The sequence below is a fragment of the Bombina bombina genome, chromosome 1 (genome assembly GCF_027579735.1).
Source record: "Bombina bombina isolate aBomBom1 chromosome 1, aBomBom1.pri, whole genome shotgun sequence".
NCBI classification, from domain to species: Eukaryota; Metazoa; Chordata; class Amphibia; order Anura; family Bombinatoridae; genus Bombina; species Bombina bombina.
In genome coordinates this window covers 1,412,030,181-1,412,050,325 of record NC_069499.1, presented here as the reverse complement: position 1 = coordinate 1,412,050,325, position 20,145 = coordinate 1,412,030,181, and positions in this window count along the sequence as shown.

Sequence of the window (20,145 nt, the reverse complement as noted above, 5' to 3'; positions counted from 1 at the left end):
ACAGTGCTATGAAGCAATTCTCTCTCTTTTTGTGTTAGCACGGATATCGTGTCAGCACTGATATTATAATACTATTTTTTCATACTATTTTTTCATAGTTTGTGCAAAAGTCTAAGCACATATGTTTTTTTCTGTAGATCAATTTCTATCGCTATCGGAACAATCGCAGAGTACATTGTACTTTATAAATACATTCACGTAGTGCAATATATAATTCCTTCCACATTGTTGTCTTTTTACCAAATGATTTTAAATTGCAACAAAAGTTTTCTTTTTTTACCAAATGATTTTAAATTGCAACAAAAGTTTTCTGTTTTTAATATTCATATATTCTTTATATTTGTAAACAACAAATGTTATTCATAGTTGTCAGCGTAACAATGTTTCTAATATATAACAAATGCATGGTGTTTTATTGGTTGATATTCCAACCAATCATGACCACTTTGTCGTTTTAAATATTTTTTTCCCGCTATACCTTGTATACTTACCTGAGGAAACGGCCAGTGAGCATTACGGCTGAGAAACGCGTTGTATTTAGCTCTAAATAAATACTTTTATAATATTAATCACCTAGCATTTGTTCGCTGACTTCTCCTTTGTTCAGTTTGTTTTTATATTATGAATTCAATGGACTGAAAATCGTTCCATATACACTCTGAGCCACCACACAGCTTCAGGTGTATTCTTTGGAGTACTTCCATTATTCTCCTAGGATCATTGGTTAACACAGAACCACTGTGCCATAGACGTTTATCGTGCAGAAAATTTGGGTGACAAAGACAAGCAAGATCTACAAAAATCCGCAAACTATCATACTACTGGCTAGAGGGATACAAATCCTAGTAGTTCAGCGTACTGACTGCTGTTTAAAGGTCAGCCTGCTCAAATGCACTACTGTTTAGTGACAACTTTTTTGTGAGTATCCACCTGATTGCCCCCCTTGTTTTCTGTGTGTCTTTTTTGGTACAGACGATATTGCACTATTAGGCGCTCTCTCCCTCTTTTATTACAACAGATCTACAACACTAATCTGACAGATTCAGCGTACTGACTGCTGTACTAAGGTCAGCCTGCCTGTATGCACTACTTGTGAGTGCCGACTCTTTTGTGAGTATCCATTTGGCGGAAGTGTATAGTAATCATATCTATTTTGTCTCAAACGATATCACACCATTAGGCGCTCTCTCTTTCACTTCTAATATTACAGATTATCCGACTTACCACCGGCTTGGAGTGAAGCTGCCTGCCACATTTGCTGATTGTAACAGCGACTCTACTCAACGTTTATTCATTTATTTGTTTTGTCTGGACTTTTTTGTATAAGCTAGATACTAATATTAACACAAATATAGATTTGTACTTTTCCAAGTGGTGTATGAAAATATCACTCTTTGAGTTCACATTGTGTCACGACACTAAAAACACTTTTTAAACCAAGGATACGACTTCTATCTAACACACATCTTTCTTTTTACACAACACCCATACCATACCAAGAACACTATTTGAACACCCTATTATTCCAGCACTCATAATCACCACACGGAGTGAAAATAACCCCCCTCCCCCATTTTTTGTGCACCCAATATTATGTTTGCGCACCCTATTGTATGTTTGTTTTAGCATATCTTTTTTCTCTCTCTTTTTAAATTTGTGATCATAACTGACTAAAATTATGTGCGTGACAGTTTCACGTATGAAATATTGCGTGATTATGCTTTTTGGCCACACATGTTGAAAGATTTTCAAACCTACTGTCAAGGGTGTTTAATCTGCCCACAGTTCCAACCCACTGCGCCAACACATAGAGCACCATTGCAGAAAAGGGGGATGGTAATGCCATGGTCAGATATACAAATTGATTTTATTGGTCCAGTAACAAGGTCATCAAGAGGTAACAAATACATGTTAACAGTGACATGCCTATTCACTAAATGGGTAGAGTGCATCAGTGCACCTAACAATAGTGCTGAAACATGCACAGCATTGCTCATCAACCACGTGTTTTCCAGATTTGGTTTGCCCCAAAGAATCGAGTCAGATCGGGGGACCCACTTCACTAGCGAAGTGATGACCAAAATGTGGAAAATACTAGGGGTAAAAAGAAAGCTCCATATTGCTTATAGAGCTGCCTCAAGTGGTGGTGTAGAGCGTTACAACCAGTCCATTGTTAAAATCCTCAAAAAGTTTGTGAGTAAAACGGGTAAAGACTGGGATGTAAAACTACCTCTAGTCTTAATGGCATTAAGAGCAACTCCAAGTAGTGCTACCAAAATGTCACCTTTTAAACTGGTGATGACTGGTAGAGGAATGGTTCTACCTCAGCATCTGCTGTACCGTACATCAGACCAAAATTTGATAAACGCTGCCAATACACATCAATATGTGGAGAACCTAAGAAAGCACCTGCAATATGCCTTTGCATTTGCTCAAAGGAATTTAGAGAAAGCTGCAACTGCCACTAAAACCTTTTATGATCTCAAGACGTCCAAAAAGGAATATGAAATAAATGATAAAGTTTATCTTTATAACTTTGGAAGAGATCAGGTTAGGGAGAAGAAATTTCTTCCCTCATGGAAAGGTCCTTTTGTCATTACTGACAAAATATCTCCAGTAGCCTATAAAATACGGATCCCCAAAAATTAAAGTTTCATAGATAAATGGGTCCATATCAATCAGCTGCGAGCGTGTCATCCTAGGTCCCAACTACAAGTCATAGAGGGAAAATGAAGTGTCATATCCATAAATGCACTAAAGACATACTGTAGTTTAAAGATGCCTAGCTGATGAACATGAAGGCTCAAAAATGACAGACTTTCTACATAGAAGACTGTCTATGATGTGTACGGTCAACATCCTCACCAAATACCATTGACTTTAAGCCAATATAAATACATGTGTCCTACATCTATTTAAAATTGGAAGGGTGATTTATGTCAAGGTATATGTAAAGATTAATACATATATATATATATATATATATATATATATATATATATATATATATATATATGTATATTATTATATACTTGACTAATCAATTCCAAATAATTCATTCATTCAGAAAAATTTACTTGAGACTCCTGTCCCATCCTCCCACATTCAGTATGCAAAGTTATTCTAAACACCCAAGTGAGGACAATAAACATTTGGTTTTTTTGACTTTGACAGCCATTTCGGGAGACCATGTGTTTTACTACCTGGAAATGTGTGATAAAAACTCCTACTCTCACAGCATTGCCTGGAAGTCTGGCCTGGGTGAGATGTTTTGTGAGAAAGTGACCATGTGCATTTCAAATGCAGATTGACCCATGCTGTGTGAGTGGGGCAATGAAAACTTGGCAGAAACACATGTTTTAAATTGTACTATTGGAACCATTGTTAAATGTTCATGTGTGTGTTTGAAATAATTCAAATAACCCATATATATATATATATATATATATATATATATATATGTTGAAATGGTACATTATTATATTAAAGGGGTAATTGCTGTATTGAATATTTATATATGAGAAATAAATTTATATAAATAAATCTGTAATAGATTGAATGGAAATTGCAATAATCCCATGTATAAAATATATATGAAAGCATAAAATGTCTTAGCATCTGTGTTTTAAGAATATTTGTGGACCTAAAAAGAAATGATTAATAACGCTTATTATTTTTATTTCAGATGGACCATAGAGGAATTCATGCATGCAGAACTTGTTGGAGATGTAGAACAGGCTGTATTTGTGTAAATGCATGTATAATAGATGTATAAATGCCATTAATTTCAGAATAATTAGCAGTATTAATTTGTTTTAATATAGTATAATGCTAAAGACACATGATGTTTCATATTAAAATAATCAGAATAAATATTGTGACCTAGCCCAATGCATAATGAACATGGAACTTATTGATGTAAGGAAATTATGGCATTTATTACACATTTTAAAGAAATATTTTCTTTCAATGTTGGATAGTAAATGTATTGCTGTGTTTGTTTGTCATGCTGGCCCCCGGTGTTATGATGCGAGAACTACAGCCAGAAGGCTTTTTACGCTGTTAAAAATAAGATATTCCAGATATCCAATCAGAAGGGACAAGGCTTCCATTTGGGCGTTTCCAATCCTCACCAATGATGGAAACATATATAAGTAAGGCAAGAGAGAGGAAAGACCCAGATTGTGCTGAGCTAACTTATAACTGGTGTGTTGGGCGTGAAAAGTACCATTTTACTTGGCAAAGCTGATCTACCCATTTCTCATTGATTGCAAAATATACTTATTGGTATTTCTGAGGTGAGATTAAACCTGCTGGAAGATATTGGATATCGATTGGTGGTCATCCTGGTAATGTATTAAAAAATTGGGGTAGATTGAAGAGAGAAAATTGTATTTTAAAGCTAGTATTTCATAGCCTTGAATAGCTCTTAGCTTGCCTTTTGTATGCAAACATTTAAAGTAAACATTAATTATTGCTGTATGTAAACAGATTTAAAGAAATAAATTGTATTTTAAAGCTAGTATTTCATAGCCTGTATATCGTTAAACAAATCCTTGATGCTAAATTGTTTTATCTGTGTAAATATAGAGTTATAACTTAGAGTTTGATTGTTGGCACAAATAATATATATATAACTTCTAGTGTTTAAATTAGAGTATATAGACTGTCCTATTGTTTAAATAAACATTATTAGAATTGTATTGCTTGGATTTTAGCAGTTAAAGATCTTGGAATCTCATTGTGTTAACTGGGTGAAATTTCTTTTGTGAATAAGGTACACTTTTATAAATTTGGCACAGCCTCTTTGAATAATTTTTAAACGCATATAATATTGACTCATATTCTAGTATTGCAAATATATTCCAATATGCTCATAGATATTAACTAATAAAAAGAATTCAGGTATTTATATTAATTTTATGGTTTCTAGTAAATGCATATTGATTGAGGGTTTATTTTAAAAGATAATTATTTAAATATATTGTGTTATAACCCTGCCATAGACTGATATATTATTTGGAGAGCACTACTGAAGATTCTTATAAATATACTGACACCTCTGACATCAACAAGGCATTACTGTCCACACAACTGCTACTCGCTGGATATTTTCTCTTTTTCTGACCATTCTCTTTAAACCCTAGAGATGGTTGTCCATGAAAATCCAAGGAGCTCAGCAGTTTTTTAAATACTCAGACCAGCCCGTTTGACACCAACAACCATGCCGCGTTCAAAGTCACTTAAATCCCCCTTTTTCCCCATATATATATATTTGTGCAAAAAGCATTTTATATATATATATATATATATATATATATATATATATATATATATATGTGTGTGTGTATTTTTTAATAAATAGAACATATCCTTCTATGTGAAGAACATTAGAATGTTAAATATTTGTATTTTCATGTCGGGTTAGCGCACTTGAGAATATGCAATTCGGTTTGCGCACGAGTAGGGTGTCAGGTTTTTTTCCACTTTTTTTTCTCCATTGACTTCTATGGGTGAATACATTATTGTGCACGTGATATTCTAAGTTCTGCTTTTTACACAAGTCTGGTTAGCATATGAGTAAAGACAGTTTACTTTCAACTTGTAATACGAGCGCTATCCGACGTGCGCAAAAAGCTTACTTCTAGCAGACTTTTCGCGCGAGCAGAAGCATTAAATACAGCTCTACATGTAATCTTGCCATTTTATAAGCTAGTAGTAGGCTGTGCCATCAAATCTAACAGCATTATACAGCTAACAGAGGGAAGGTGCCCAGTAATGTTGTGGTTGGAGACTGGCTTAGCATTTACATGTCTCAATGTCTTAGTTTAAAAAAATGTAACACTTAAAGTGTTGAAATTGTATTATCTATGTGGTTGGAGACTGGCTTAGCATTTACATGTCTCAATGTCTTAGTTTAAAAAAATGTAACACTTAAAGTGTTGAAATTGTATTATCTATGAACATATTTCCAGCTTTTTATCTCTGAGGAGAACTTATTTTCTCAGACAAGACTAAAATCCTCTTTGTTTTCAGATAGTTCACCACAGCCTAAATACTTTATTCAAACTGTTTTTTTTAATTTACCTGACTTTTAAGCTCAACTTTTACAATGTCTCTATTAAAAATCCCCTTGGCTTCCAGAAAAAGGGAAAAAGTTTATCGAGTAAGAGGTAACAAAAAATACTTCCAAAAATGGTTTCCAGATGTATGAGATTTTTTCTGTTCTCAGCTTTAAATGATTTTAAATATATCGGATCTTCAGTATACTGTGTAATATACAAAGGACCAGATTATGAGTGGAGTGATATTTAGAAGTAAGTTTTTTGCGCTCCTCGGGTATCGCTCGTATTATGAGTTGAAAGTAAATTGTTTCTGCTCGCCCGCTAACCAGACAAGCACAAAAACCCAACATAAGAATATCGCATGCACGTTCATGTATTCCCCCATAGTAACACCCTACTCACGTGCAAACCCTATTGCATATTCTCATGTGCGCTAACCCGACATGAAAATATGAATATTTTACATTCTAATGTTCTTCATATACACAAATATTTTCTATTTATTCATAAATACATATTTCTAGATATATACATTTTTTTGCACAAATATATATCTATACCTTTATATATATATATATATATATATATATATATAGACGACTGAGAGTGAGTGCACAATAAGAAACTGCAGGCATTCAAGTTTGATACCAAAAGCGCCGCATCGGCGCCTCTCCCGACACAGATCAGAACAATCAAACAATGAAGTTCGCTGTCCAAATATAAACAATGCAAAAGAGTCCCCTTTTCAGCGATATTCAAACAGGGTAAGGTGTGATAAACGTAGTATTATAGGCACAAGTAAAAGCACTTTAGATGGAGCGATATATAAAAAAGTTCATACCTTTATTTTTCGTGTAACAGAACATTCACTGTCTAAGGGATTACCAGGAGACACAGGTACTAACGGAGGGTGACGTCATCTGACGCGCTTCACGCCTTGTTGGCGCTTTGTTATAGATGATTTTATATAGGTATCGATATTTACATATACAGTATATATATATATATATATATATATATATAAATCTATGCTATGTGCAGAACATTGGAATGTCAAATAGTTACAGTAAATACACAATATAACACTATATATATTGCATGTTTTCACCTACTTGACAGCAAAGGGCTCTAATGCACTTATATATACGTCTACATATGTGTACATATGTATTTATGTGGTTTTATTTGTATATAGGTCTCATATCTTTGAGCCTTTATAACTTTTGTATGCAATTTTTTATTTAGAATATTTTTTATTAGACAGTGTTATTATGAGTGTAACTGTACTTTGTAATGTATTTTTGAATTGATGTGTTTTGTGACAAATTTAAGTTTCGCAAAACAGTTAACCAGAGCTCTGAGGATGTAGTAATCATTCTAGCAATTGCGATTGCACTCAAGAGATCAAGTTTACTTTCAACTCCTAATACCAGCAGTAAACCCGACGAACGCAAACACCTGCAATAAACCCCTTATCACTTGCACGCAAACGTTAGTGATCCACTCGTAATCTGGCCCAAAGTCTTTATATTATTTCCAAATGCCACATTCTATGTGGGATGCCACCTAGGCAATTTATATATAATCTTAATTTTCACATAGTATAAAGGCCACATTATCCTTTTGAAAAACCTTGTTAAACATCTTTAAAAAAAAAAAAAAACACACACCCTACAAAAAAGGAAGGCATATTTTAGACTTTCTAAATAGTTTTTTCATAGATCTTTATTAAAGCTGTAAATTATAGTTAAACATGACAGATAATCATTTAGTAATAATGACTGTTTTTTTCCCATTTTTGTTTATAAATGATGAATGAGTTATCATTTCATATCAATTTGATTCATTTTAAATATAACATTTTCGCACCTAAAACTAAAATTTAAGTGCAATTATAAATTAACTTTTTGATCATTTCTACGTTTTTTTTTTTTAAATTAAAAGTGTTATTTGAACTTATTTTTAAACTTTTAATTAAAAAAATATCTGACTTATGAACATGTGAACTGAGCATGTGGTTGGTGTCAACTAAAATTTGTAGACCCAAAAATATGACTTATTGTAAGTATTGTGATTCATTACCCATAGTCATTTTGATCATGAGTCGCTAATTTGATTTTAGTATTTGGAGCAATACCCTTCATAGCTGAGGTCTGGTTCATGCATAATTTTAGGACTAGACAAGAATTTACATTCAATGGTAAGAATCAGTCTAGTTAGCTTTCATGTCTTTAAAATATAATTTATTTACATCAGAAGGAGCTTTTAGAATTCATTTAATAAAATCGTATAGTAAAATGGGGGATGCAGAAGTTTAATATTTAAGATAGCTAAATCAATAATTACATTTTATTTTTGTGCATGATTTGCCTTTTTTAATCCATTCCACCATGTGTAAGATGGGGCAAAAGCAAATGTTCAGCTAGTGCAGGAGATAGAACACATTGCTACTGTCCTGAACTTCACTAGGTTCAAGTCAAAATGAATGCCTCAATCACAATCTATAACCGATTTGCTCTCAAAATGGATTTTTGCTTTCTGCCCAAATTGGCTGTCGAGCTTCTCGGTTGATTACAATGCAAAATCAGTTTGTTTGTTATAATCTACTTTTTTTGTGTTTTAAGTAACTGTTCTCAAAATAGAAACTGGGAAGTCATCTGAAACTGAAAGATACAATAGCACATTCACACCTGCTAAGACTACAGTAAAGGTCTTTTCAGTTAACCCCTTTGCTCACTGTGGAAAGGTAATAATCATTTACATTAACCTATTATAATCCATTATGATCCCTAATTAACCACATAAATTCCATTTTCATATTGACATGATAGGCATAGCGGAAAAGAAACATCAGGACCCCAAAATCTACAAATGATATGTAGTGATTGTCACCAACAGTACAAGCGTCTTCATAACCAAGCTTTAAAATCGGATTGTGTACTTGTGAGTTCCATAGGAACCTTTTGCAATCTGTTTCCATTGACACCACTGCTAAACCCTCTGAATGCCAGTTGTATGTTGGCATGATGGGCACACTAATCACACACTTTTTCAGTCACTATACTGTCATTCTTAAACTTTCACAAGTAATGTTATTTTACAATGTTTCTTTTTAATGTTTGTGAAAGTAATATTTCCTGCTTCATTGTAACATTGTGGGTGAGATTACATATGCAGCGCAGGCTTCAACACAACTGCGGAAACCCGTGTCCCCCGTAAATTCACCTCACACATCGGGGAATCACATAAACCGGGCCGGCAGTTCATAAACTGCCGAAAGTCGGATAAACTGGCGATGTCCAGAAATGTGCGGAAATACACATTTCTGGAGTCGAGCGTGACTTACGGCAGTTTAGAAACTGCTGGCGCGTAATAAAAACACTAAAATAACTATACATCACCCGTAAAAGTCTAACCCGCCTCCCAAAAATAAACCTGATACGTAAAAACCCCTATATCCGCCATCACCCCACATTGCAAATATTAATAAATGTATTAACCTCTAAACCACCCCCCCACAACACAATATACCTTAATAAACTATTACCCCCTAATCCGCAATCCCCCCGCAACGCAACTAATAATAAAAGTGATTAACCCCTAAACCACCATCCCCCACAATGCAATATACCTTAATAAACTATTAACCCCTAATCCGCCATTCACCCACATCACAATCTACCTAATAAATGTATTAACCCCTAATCTGCCACCCCCCCACAACGCAATAAACCTAATTACACTATTAACGCCTAAACTGCCAACCCTCACAATGCAAATATACCTAATAAACCTATTATCTCCTAAATCGCTATCCCCCCACAATGCAAATAACTAATTGAATTACTAAGCCCCCTAACCTAACACCCCCTAAATTATAGAACAACAAGTGAGGGGTCGCTCTATGAATCTTTATCTAATATGGTGGGTAATATCCAATTTTGTATCAAAATTGTGTAACAAACATTGTAGTAAACATTAAAAATTGCACATATAAAATATATATTCAAATGATCATAGGTAGTGATAATCCCAATTCAAAGTCCCAATTAGAGTATTTGACTGGTAGTTGTATAGGAAGTCCAATAAGACCAGATGATCCAACTCAATGTGTGGGAACCCAGGTAGATGGCTGCTCTCCTCCTCACAGACTTGTCTGGATATGGCTATAGAAGAAACAGAGAACAGATGGGCGCCTCATGTGTACATCAGCATATCAGAATAATTGAACAGAAGTAGACAAAGCCAAAAGGATACTCACATTTAGCCCAAGTACACTTATTTACTGGTAAATAGTATGTCAGTTAGAAGGTGCCTTATGCCTGATGAAACAGACCATGATAAGGCTGAGAAACGTGTTGCATTTTATGTTTCTTGTAACCATTGCTTGTTACACATTTTTAATTGTTTTTAATAAACAATTTGTTTTAATACAGAACCTTATTGAGTAGCTACTGCATCTGACATTTGATTATTCGTAATCCACTATTCACTGAGTGGGTCAAAACACACCTGCATTGGTTCTACATTGCCTGGAGAGGGTTAGCTGGTACACCCCAAGTTACCAGCCTGCTCCTACCAGTACATAAGTGTACTTGGGCTAAATGTGAGTATCTATTTGGCTTTCTCTACTTCTGTTCACGTATTCTGATATGCTGATGTACACATGAGGCGTCCCTCTGTTCTCTGTTTCTTCCACCCCCTAAAATTAACCCCAATTAGATAAACTACAAAAATACTAAGCTAAAATTAAATTAAAAAAAACTAAACATTACTTAAAAAAACCTAAGATTAAATTAATATAAATAAATCTAAAATTACAGATTTTTTTTTAATCAAAAATAAAAAAAATAAACCTAATCTAATACCCCTATGAATAAAAAAAGTCCTCCCCAAAATAGAAACACCCCCTAATCTAAACTAAACTACCAATAGCCCTTAAAGGGCCTTTGTAGGGCATTGCCCTAAGTTTATCAGCTCTTTTACAGAAAAAAATACTAAGTCCCCCCTAACAGTAACCCCCCCCCCACCCACCAAACCCCCCAAAATAAAAACCTGTTACCCATTGCCCCTAAAGGGGCATTTGTATGGGCATTGCCCTTAAAAAGGAAATCAGCTCTTTTGCAGCCCATGAAAATAAAAAAACCCTAATCTAAAAAATAGGTACTAACCGTTCCTGAAGTCCGGCGGAGAAAGTCTTCATCCAGGCGGTGAAGTTCTTTTTCCAGGCAATGACATCTTCTTCCAGTTCGGGGACCTCTTTTATCTTCAGCCAGATATTTTAATTGGCTGCAAAAGCACTGATTGCCCTTGTGATCGAGGAATGGAGAACGCCGTAACGCAACCCCATTGATATCTATGGGGAAAAGAAACTTACGTTAAACCTAACACCCTAACATAAACCCCTAGTCTAAACACCCCTATTCCACTGCTCCCTGACTTCGCTGACATGAAATAAAGTGATTAACCCCTAATCCGCCGCTCCCCGACATCGCAGATACTAAATAAACTTATTACCCCTATTCCACCGCTCCCCGACAACGCCAACACTAATAAAAATTATTAACCCTTATTCCGCCACTCCCCGACAATTCCTGACACAAAATAAAGTTATTAACCCTTAACCTGTTAAAAAAAACAACTAAGTTTAAACCATGGCTATAGAAGAAACAGAGAACAGATGGGCGCCTCATGTGTACATCAGCATATCAGAATAATTGAACAGAAGTAGACAAAGCCAAATGGATACTCACATTTAGCCCAAGTACACTTATGTACTGGTAAATAGTATGTCAGTTAGAAGGTGCCTTATGCCTGATGAAACAGACCATGATAAGGCTGAGAAGCACGTTGCATTTTATGTTTTTTGTAACCATTGCTTGTTACACATTGTTAATTGTTTTTAATAAACAACTTGTTTTAATACAGAACCTTATTGAGTAGCTACTGCATCTGACATTCGATTATTCATAATCCACTACTCACTGAGTGGGTCAAAACACACCTGCATTGGTTCTACTTTGCCTGGAGAGGGTTAGCTGGTACACCCCAAGTTACCAGCCTGCTCCTACCAGTACATAAGTGTACTTGGGCTAAATGTGAGTATCCATTTGGCTTTCTCTACTTCTGTTCACGTATTCTGATATGCTGATGTACACATGAGGTGTCCCTCTGTTCTCTGTTTCTTCCACCCCCTAAAATTAACCCCAATTAGATAAACTACAAAAATACTAAGCTAAAATTAAATTAAAAAAACTAAACATTACTTAAAAAAACTAAGATTAAATTAATATAAATAAATCTAAAATTACAGATTTTTTTTAATCAAAAATAAAAAAATTAAACCTAATCTAATACCCCTATGAATAAAAAAGTCCCCCCCAAAATAAAAACACCCCCTAATCTAAACTAAACTACCAATAGCCCTTAAAGGGCCTTTGTAGGGCATTGCCCTAAGTTAATCACCAGCTCTTTTACAGAAAAAAATATTAAGTCCCCCCTAACAGTAAACCCACCACCCACCAAACCCCCCAAAATAAAAACCTGTTACCCATTGCCCCTAAAAGGGCATTTGTATGGGCATTGCCCTTAAAAAGGAAATCAGCTCTTTTGCAGCCCATGAAAATAAAAAAACCCTAATCTAAAAAATAGGTACTAACCGTTCCTGAAGTCCAGCGGAGAAAGTCTTCTTCCAGGCGGTGAAGTTCTTTTTCCAGGCGACGACATCTTCTTCCAGTTCGGGGACCTCTTCTATCTTCAGCCAGATATTTTCATTGGCTGCAAAAGCACTGATTGCCCTTGTGATCGAGGAATGGAGATCGCCGTAACGCAACCCCATTGATATCTATGGGGAAAAGAAACTTACGTTAAACCTAACACCCTAACATAAACCCCTAGTCTAAACACCCCTATTCCACCGCTCCCGGACTTTGCTGACACGAAATAAAGTGATTAACCCTAATCCGCCGCTCCCCGACATCGCAGATACTAAATAAAGTTATTACCCCTATTCCACCGCTCCCCGACAACGCCAACACTAATAAAAATTATTAACCCTTATTCTGCCACTCCCCGACAATTCCTGACACAAAATAAAGTTATTAACCCCTATTCCGCCGCTCCCTGACATCGCCGACACTAATAAAAATTATGAACTTCTATTCCGCCGCTCCCCAACACGAAATAAAGTTATTAACCCCTTTTCCGCTGCTCCCCGACCTCGCCAACACAAATAAAAATTATTAACCCCTATTCCGCCGCTCCCCGACATTGCTGACACTAATAAAAGTTCTTAACCCCTAAACCGCCGGCCCCCCACGTCACCAACACTATAATAAAGTATTAACCCCTAAACCTACAGCCCCCCACATCATAACTACTAAACTAAACCTATTAACCCCTAAACCGCCAGCCACCCACATCACAAAACACTTAATTCAACTATTAACCCCTTAAACTAACACCCCCTAACTTTAAATTAATATTACAATATAACTATCTTAAAATAAATAAAAACTTACCTGTTAAAAAAAACAACTAAGTTTAAACTATAAATTAACCTAACATAACTATTCTAATAAAATTTAAAAAACTACCAATTAAAAAAATTAAATTACAAATTTAAAAAAATATAACACTAGAAAAAATGTAAAAAATCTAAAATTACAAAAAGTAATAAACACTAAAAAACGAAAAATAATAAATGAAATTATCAAAAATAAAAACAATTACTCCTAATCTAATCTATACTATAATCGCGTTTGTAAGTAACGCGTCCGTCACCATCGGCAGTTGCGCTAGCATCCTCAAAGGAACGTTGGCAGCACACGCACAGAAAAAAAAATTCACCAGATGCAGGGAAGCTTACGGAATCCACCGGGATGCAGCGATGGCAAAAGGAAGTACCCATCCGCAATAAAAAAACAAACCTAACCGTCCGCAATACGAAATAAAAAAAAAAAAACTAACCGCCCGTACGAACTATTAAGAAAAAAATAAACTAACCGCCCACAATAAGTATTTAAAAAAACACCTAACTGTCCGCAATAAGTAATAAAAAATAATAATAACGGCCCGCACAAAGTATTAAGAAAAAAAAAATTACCGAATAAAATTATTAACCCCTAAATCCGCCAACTACAACATTGCAAACTACCTAATACATATATTAACTCCTAATCGGCCAAACCCTCCCACAACGCATTAAACCTAATTTACCTATTAACTCCTAAACCGCCAACCCCCACAATGCAAAAAACTAATTAAATGACTAAGCCCCCTAAGCTAACACCTCCAAAATTAACCCCTTAGTTACATAAAAAAATACTACATTACAATTAAAATTACATTACATTAATCTAAAATTACAAAAAATAAAAAAGGCTAACATTACCAAAAATAATAAACAACACTATCCAAAATAAAGAAAATTAAACCTAATCCCTATGAAAATAAAAAATCCCCCCAAAATAAAAACACCCGCTAATCTAAGAATAAACTACCAATAGCCCTTAAAAGGTCTTTTTATAGGGCATTGCCCTAAAGAACTCAGCTCTTTTACATTAAAAATAAACAAAGTCCCCCCAACAGTAAAAAAAACCCACTCACCAAACCCCCTAAAATAAAAAAAACTAACACTAATAAACCTAAACTACCCATTGCCCCTAAAGGAGCATTTGTATGGGCATTGCCCTTAAAAGGGCATTCGGCTCTTTTTCACTGCCCTTAAAAGGGCATTCAGCTCTTTTTTTAAATTGCCCAAAAAAAACTAATTCAAAACCAGATAGGTACTCATGGTTTCAGAAGTCCAGCGGAGAAGGTCTTCTTCCAGGCGGGTCCATCATCTTCATCCATAGCGCAGGTGGCGCGGAGCAGAGGTCCGGTGCAGTCTTCTTAGATGTGGCGGTCTTCCCAGATGTGCGTGAAACAAAGGCAGCGCGGAGCAGAGGTCCGGAACGGTCTTCATAGATGTGGCGACCCTCGGTGGCGGTCATCGGCGACAGCGGTCCTCGGAGAAGGCGTGGAGGTTCCTCTTAATGCGATCATCCGCCGCACACTGAAGATTGAATTCAAGGTGCCCCATATTTATTGGGGTACCTTGCATTCCTATTGGCTGAAATTTTCTAAATTAGCCAATAGGATGAGAGCTACTGAAATCTTAATGGCGGATTTGAACAGCCAATAGGATTTCAGTAGCTCTAATACTATTGGCTATTTTGAAACATTCAGCCAATAGGAATGCAAAGTACCCCAAATTGATTACGGTACCTTGCATTCAATATTCAGTATACAACGGACAATCGGATGAAGACGAGCCTCCATGCCGCCGAGGACCGCCGGTGCTGCCACAGATGACCACCGCCGAGGATCGCCACCAGGGCCGTCTTTAATATTGACTGGACCCTGGGCAAACATTTTCTTGGGCCCCCCATGCAATTTCGATCTCCACCCCAACATCCCAAAAAGCAACTAAATCAATTTAATTTATAATTTAGCTGGGCTAATCATTTAAAAAAATAAAAAATAAATTGCAATATGTGAAACTGGACCTAAGCAGTATTAATAAGTATATATTCCTCCACTGTGGATTAATTTAATATGCTTTTGAATGTGATTCTGGTGTGAGGTTAGATGGTTTAAGAGATTTAGGGCAGCCAACAGGAGCAAAGCAAGGTAAAAACTGAGGAGGAAGCATGGAGGTGCAGACAAATATAAGTTTACTGACTGGAACAGCAGAACTACTATGGGAAGCTGTAAAATCTGAGACAGCGAGAAAAAAATATATAAAAATAAACCTTACCTTAATGTGTGAAGTATCAGCATGACATTATACATCAGCCACAGCAGCACATGTCACTTCTTTGCTAGGAACAAGTTCTGATGCAGTGACCTTTTCTGATGCAGTGGGATTAGCTTGATGCTGAGTTAGGGCTTAGCATTCAGTGCTGCACAGTGCACATCTAAAACAGCACATGGCACTAGCTTGCCATGTCACATGACACCGGCATATTCTGGCACAGTTTCTCACAAATAAATATAAGCATAGAACTTTTGACTGTGGCAGTATTAGGACTGACTGTGTGTCCCCCCCATGTCACATGACATCAGCAGCCTGGCATGGACTAAAAAATAAATTTTATTTTTTTATTTTTATGAATCTTGGGCCCCTCAACAAAGACTGGGCCCTGGGCAGCTGCTCCTTTTGCCCTGTGTTAAAGACGGCCCTGATCGCCACATCTAGGAAGACCGCTCCAGACCTCCACTCCACGCCGCCTTCGCTGTGGATGAAGATGATTGACTCGCCTGGAGGAAGACCTTCTCCACCGGACTTCTGAAACCGTGAGTACCTATTTGGGGCTTTAGTGCTAGTTTTTTTTTTTTTTTTTTTTTTTTTTAGTTTAGGGTTTATTAGGCAATTTGCAAAAGAGCTGAATGCCCTTTTAAGGGCAGTGAAAAAGAGCTGAATGTTAGTTTTTTTTTATTTTGGGGGGTTTGGTGGGTGGGGGGTTTTACTGTTAGGTGGGACTTTTTTCTTTTACTGTAAAAGAGCTGATTTCTTTAGGACAATGCCCTACAAAAAGCCCTTTTAAGGGTTATTGGTAGTTTATTCTTAGATTAGGGTGTGATTTTATTTTTACCTTAAAAAAATTAAATTAAGTCCCCCCCCTAAAAGTAACCCCCCCCCCCCCACCCAACCAACCCTCAAAATAAAAAAATAACTCTAAAAAAAATCGTATGTCAGTTAGAAGGTCAGTTAGAAGGTGCCTTATGCCTGATGAAACAGACCATGATAAGGCTGAGAAACGTGTTGCATTTTATGTTTTTTGTAACCATTGCTTGTTACACATTGTTAATTGTTTTTAATAAACAACTTGTTTTAATACAGAACCTTATTGAGTAGCTACTGCATCTGACATTCGATTATTCATAATCCACTACTCACTGAGTGGGTCAAAACACACCTGCATTGGTTCTACTTTGCCTGGAGAGGGTTAGCTGGTACACCCCAAGTTACCAGCCTGCTCCTACCAGTACATAAGTGTACTTGGGCTAAATGTGAGTATCCATTTGGCTTTCTCTACTTCTGTTCACGTATTCTGATATGCTGATGTACACATGAGGTGTCCCTCTGTTCTCTGTTTCTTCCACCCCCTAAAATTAACCCCAATTAGATAAACTACAAAAATACTAAGCTAAAATTAAATTAAAAAAACTAAACATTACTTAAAAAAACTAAGATTAAATTAATATAAATAAATCTAAAATTACAGATTTTTTTTAATCAAAAATAAAAAAATTAAACCTAATCTAATACCCCTATGAATAAAAAAGTCCCCCCCAAAATAAAAACACCCCCTAATCTAAACTAAACTACCAATAGCCCTTAAAGGGCCTTTGTAGGGCATTGCCCTAAGTTAATCACCAGCTCTTTTACAGAAAAAAATATTAAGTCCCCCCTAACAGTAAACCCACCACCCACCAAACCCCCCAAAATAAAAACCTGTTACCCATTGCCCCTAAAAGGGCATTTGTATGGGCATTGCCCTTAAAAAGGAAATCAGCTCTTTTGCAGCCCATGAAAATAAAAAAACCCTAATCTAAAAAATAGGTACTAACCGTTCCTGAAGTCCAGCGGAGAAAGTCTTCTTCCAGGCGGTGACGTTCTTTTTCCAGGCGACGACATCTTCTTCCAGTTCGGGGACCTCTTCTATCTTCAGCCAGATATTTTCATTGGCTGCAAAAGCACTGATTGCCCTTGTGATCGAGGAATGGAGATCGCCGTAACGCAACCCCATTGATATCTATGGGGAAAAGAAACTTACGTTAAACCTAACACCCTAAGATAAACCCCTAGTCTAAACACCCCTATTCCACCGCTCCCGGACTTTGCTGACACGAAATAAAGTGATTAACCCTAATCCGCCGCTCCCCGACATCGCAGATACTAAATAAAGTTATTACCCCTATTCCACCGCTCCCCGACAACGCCAACACTAATAAAAATTATTAACCCTTATTCCGCCACTCCCCGACAATTCCTGACACAAAATAAAGTTATTAACCCCTATTCCGCCGCTCCCTGACATCGCCGACACTAATAAAAATTATGAACTTCTATTCCGCCGCTCCCCAACACGAAATAAAGTTATTAACCCCTTTTCCGCTGCTCCCCGACCTCGCCAACACAAATAAAAATTATTAACCCCTATTCCGCCGCTCCCCGACATTGCTGACACTAATAAAAGTTCTTAACCCCTAAACCGCCGCCCCCCCCACGTCACCAACACTATAATAAAGTATTAACCCCTAAACCTACAGCCCCCCACATCATAACTACTAAACTAAACCTATTAACCCCTAAACCGTCAGCCACCCACATCACAAAACACTTAATTCAACTATTAACCCCTTAAACTAACACCCCCTAACTTTAAATTAATATTACAATATAACTATCTTAAAATAAATAAAAACTTACCTGTTAAAAAAAACAACTAAGTTTAAACTATAAATTAACCTAACATAACTATTCTAATAAAATTTAAAAAACTACCAATTAAAAAAATTAAATTACAAATTTAAAAAAATATAACACTAGAAAAAATGTAAAAAATCTAAAATTACAAAAAGTAATAAACACTAAAAAATGAAAAATAATAAATGAAATTATCAAAAATAAAAACAATTACACCTAATCTAATCTATACTATAATCGCGTTTGTAATTAACGCGTCCGTCACCATCGGCAGTTGCGCTAGCATCCTCAAAGGAACGTTGGCAGCACACGCACAGAAAAAAAAATTCACCAGATGCAGGGAAGCTTACGGAATCCACCGGGATGCAGCGATGGCAAAAGGAAGTACCCATCCGCAATAAAAAAAACAAACCTAACCGTCCGCAATAAGAAATAAAAAAAAAAAACTAACCGCCCGTACGAACTATTAAGAAAAAAATAAACTAACCGCCCACAATAAGTATTTAAAAAAACACCTAACTGTCCGCAATAAGTAATGAAAAATAATAATAACGGCCCGCACAAAGTATTAAGAAAAAAAAAATTACCGAATAAAATTATTAACCACTAAATCCGCCAACCACAACATTGCCGTCTTTAATATTGACTGGACCCTGGGCAAACATTTTCTTGGGCCCCCCATGCAATTTCGATCTCCACCCCAACATCCCAAAAAGCAACTAAATCAATTTAATTTATAATTAAATTATAATCATTTCAAAAAATAAAATAAATTGCAATATGTGAAACTGGACCTAAGCAGTATTAATAAGTATATATTCCTCCACTGTGGATTAATTTAATATGCTTTTGAATGTGATTCTGGTGTGAGGTTAGATGGTTTAAGAGATTTAGGGCAGCCAACAGGAGCAAAGCAAGGTAAAAACTGAGGAGGAAGCATGGAGGTGCAGACAAATATAAGTTTACTGACTGGAACAGCAGAACTACTATGGGAAGCTGTAAAATCTGAGACAGCGAGAAAAAAATATATAAAAATAAACCTTACCTTAATGTGTGAAGTATCAGCATGACATTATACATCAGCCACAGCAGCACATGTCACTTCTTTGCTAGGAACAAGTTCTGATGCAGTGACCTTTTCTGATGCAGTGGGATTAGCTTGATGCTGAGTTCGGGCTTTGCATTCAGTGCTGCACAGTGCACATCTAAAACAGCACATGGCACTAGCTTGCCATGTCACATGACACCGGCACATTCTGGCACAGTTTCTCACAAATAAATATAAGCATAGAACTTTTGACTGTGGCAGTATTAGGACTGACTGTGTGTCCCCCCCATGTCACATGACATCAGCAGCCTGGCATGGACTAAAAAATAAATTTTATTTTTTTATTTTTATGAATCTTGGGCCCCTCAACAAAGACTGGGCCCTGGGCAGCTGCTCCTTTTGCCCTGTGTTAAAGACGGCCCTGATCGCCACATCTAGGAAGACCGCTCCAGACCTCCACTCCACGCCGCCTTCGCTGTGGATGAAGATGATTGACTCGCCTGGAGGAAGACCTTCTCCACCGGACTTCTGAAACCGTGAGTACCTATTTGGGGCTT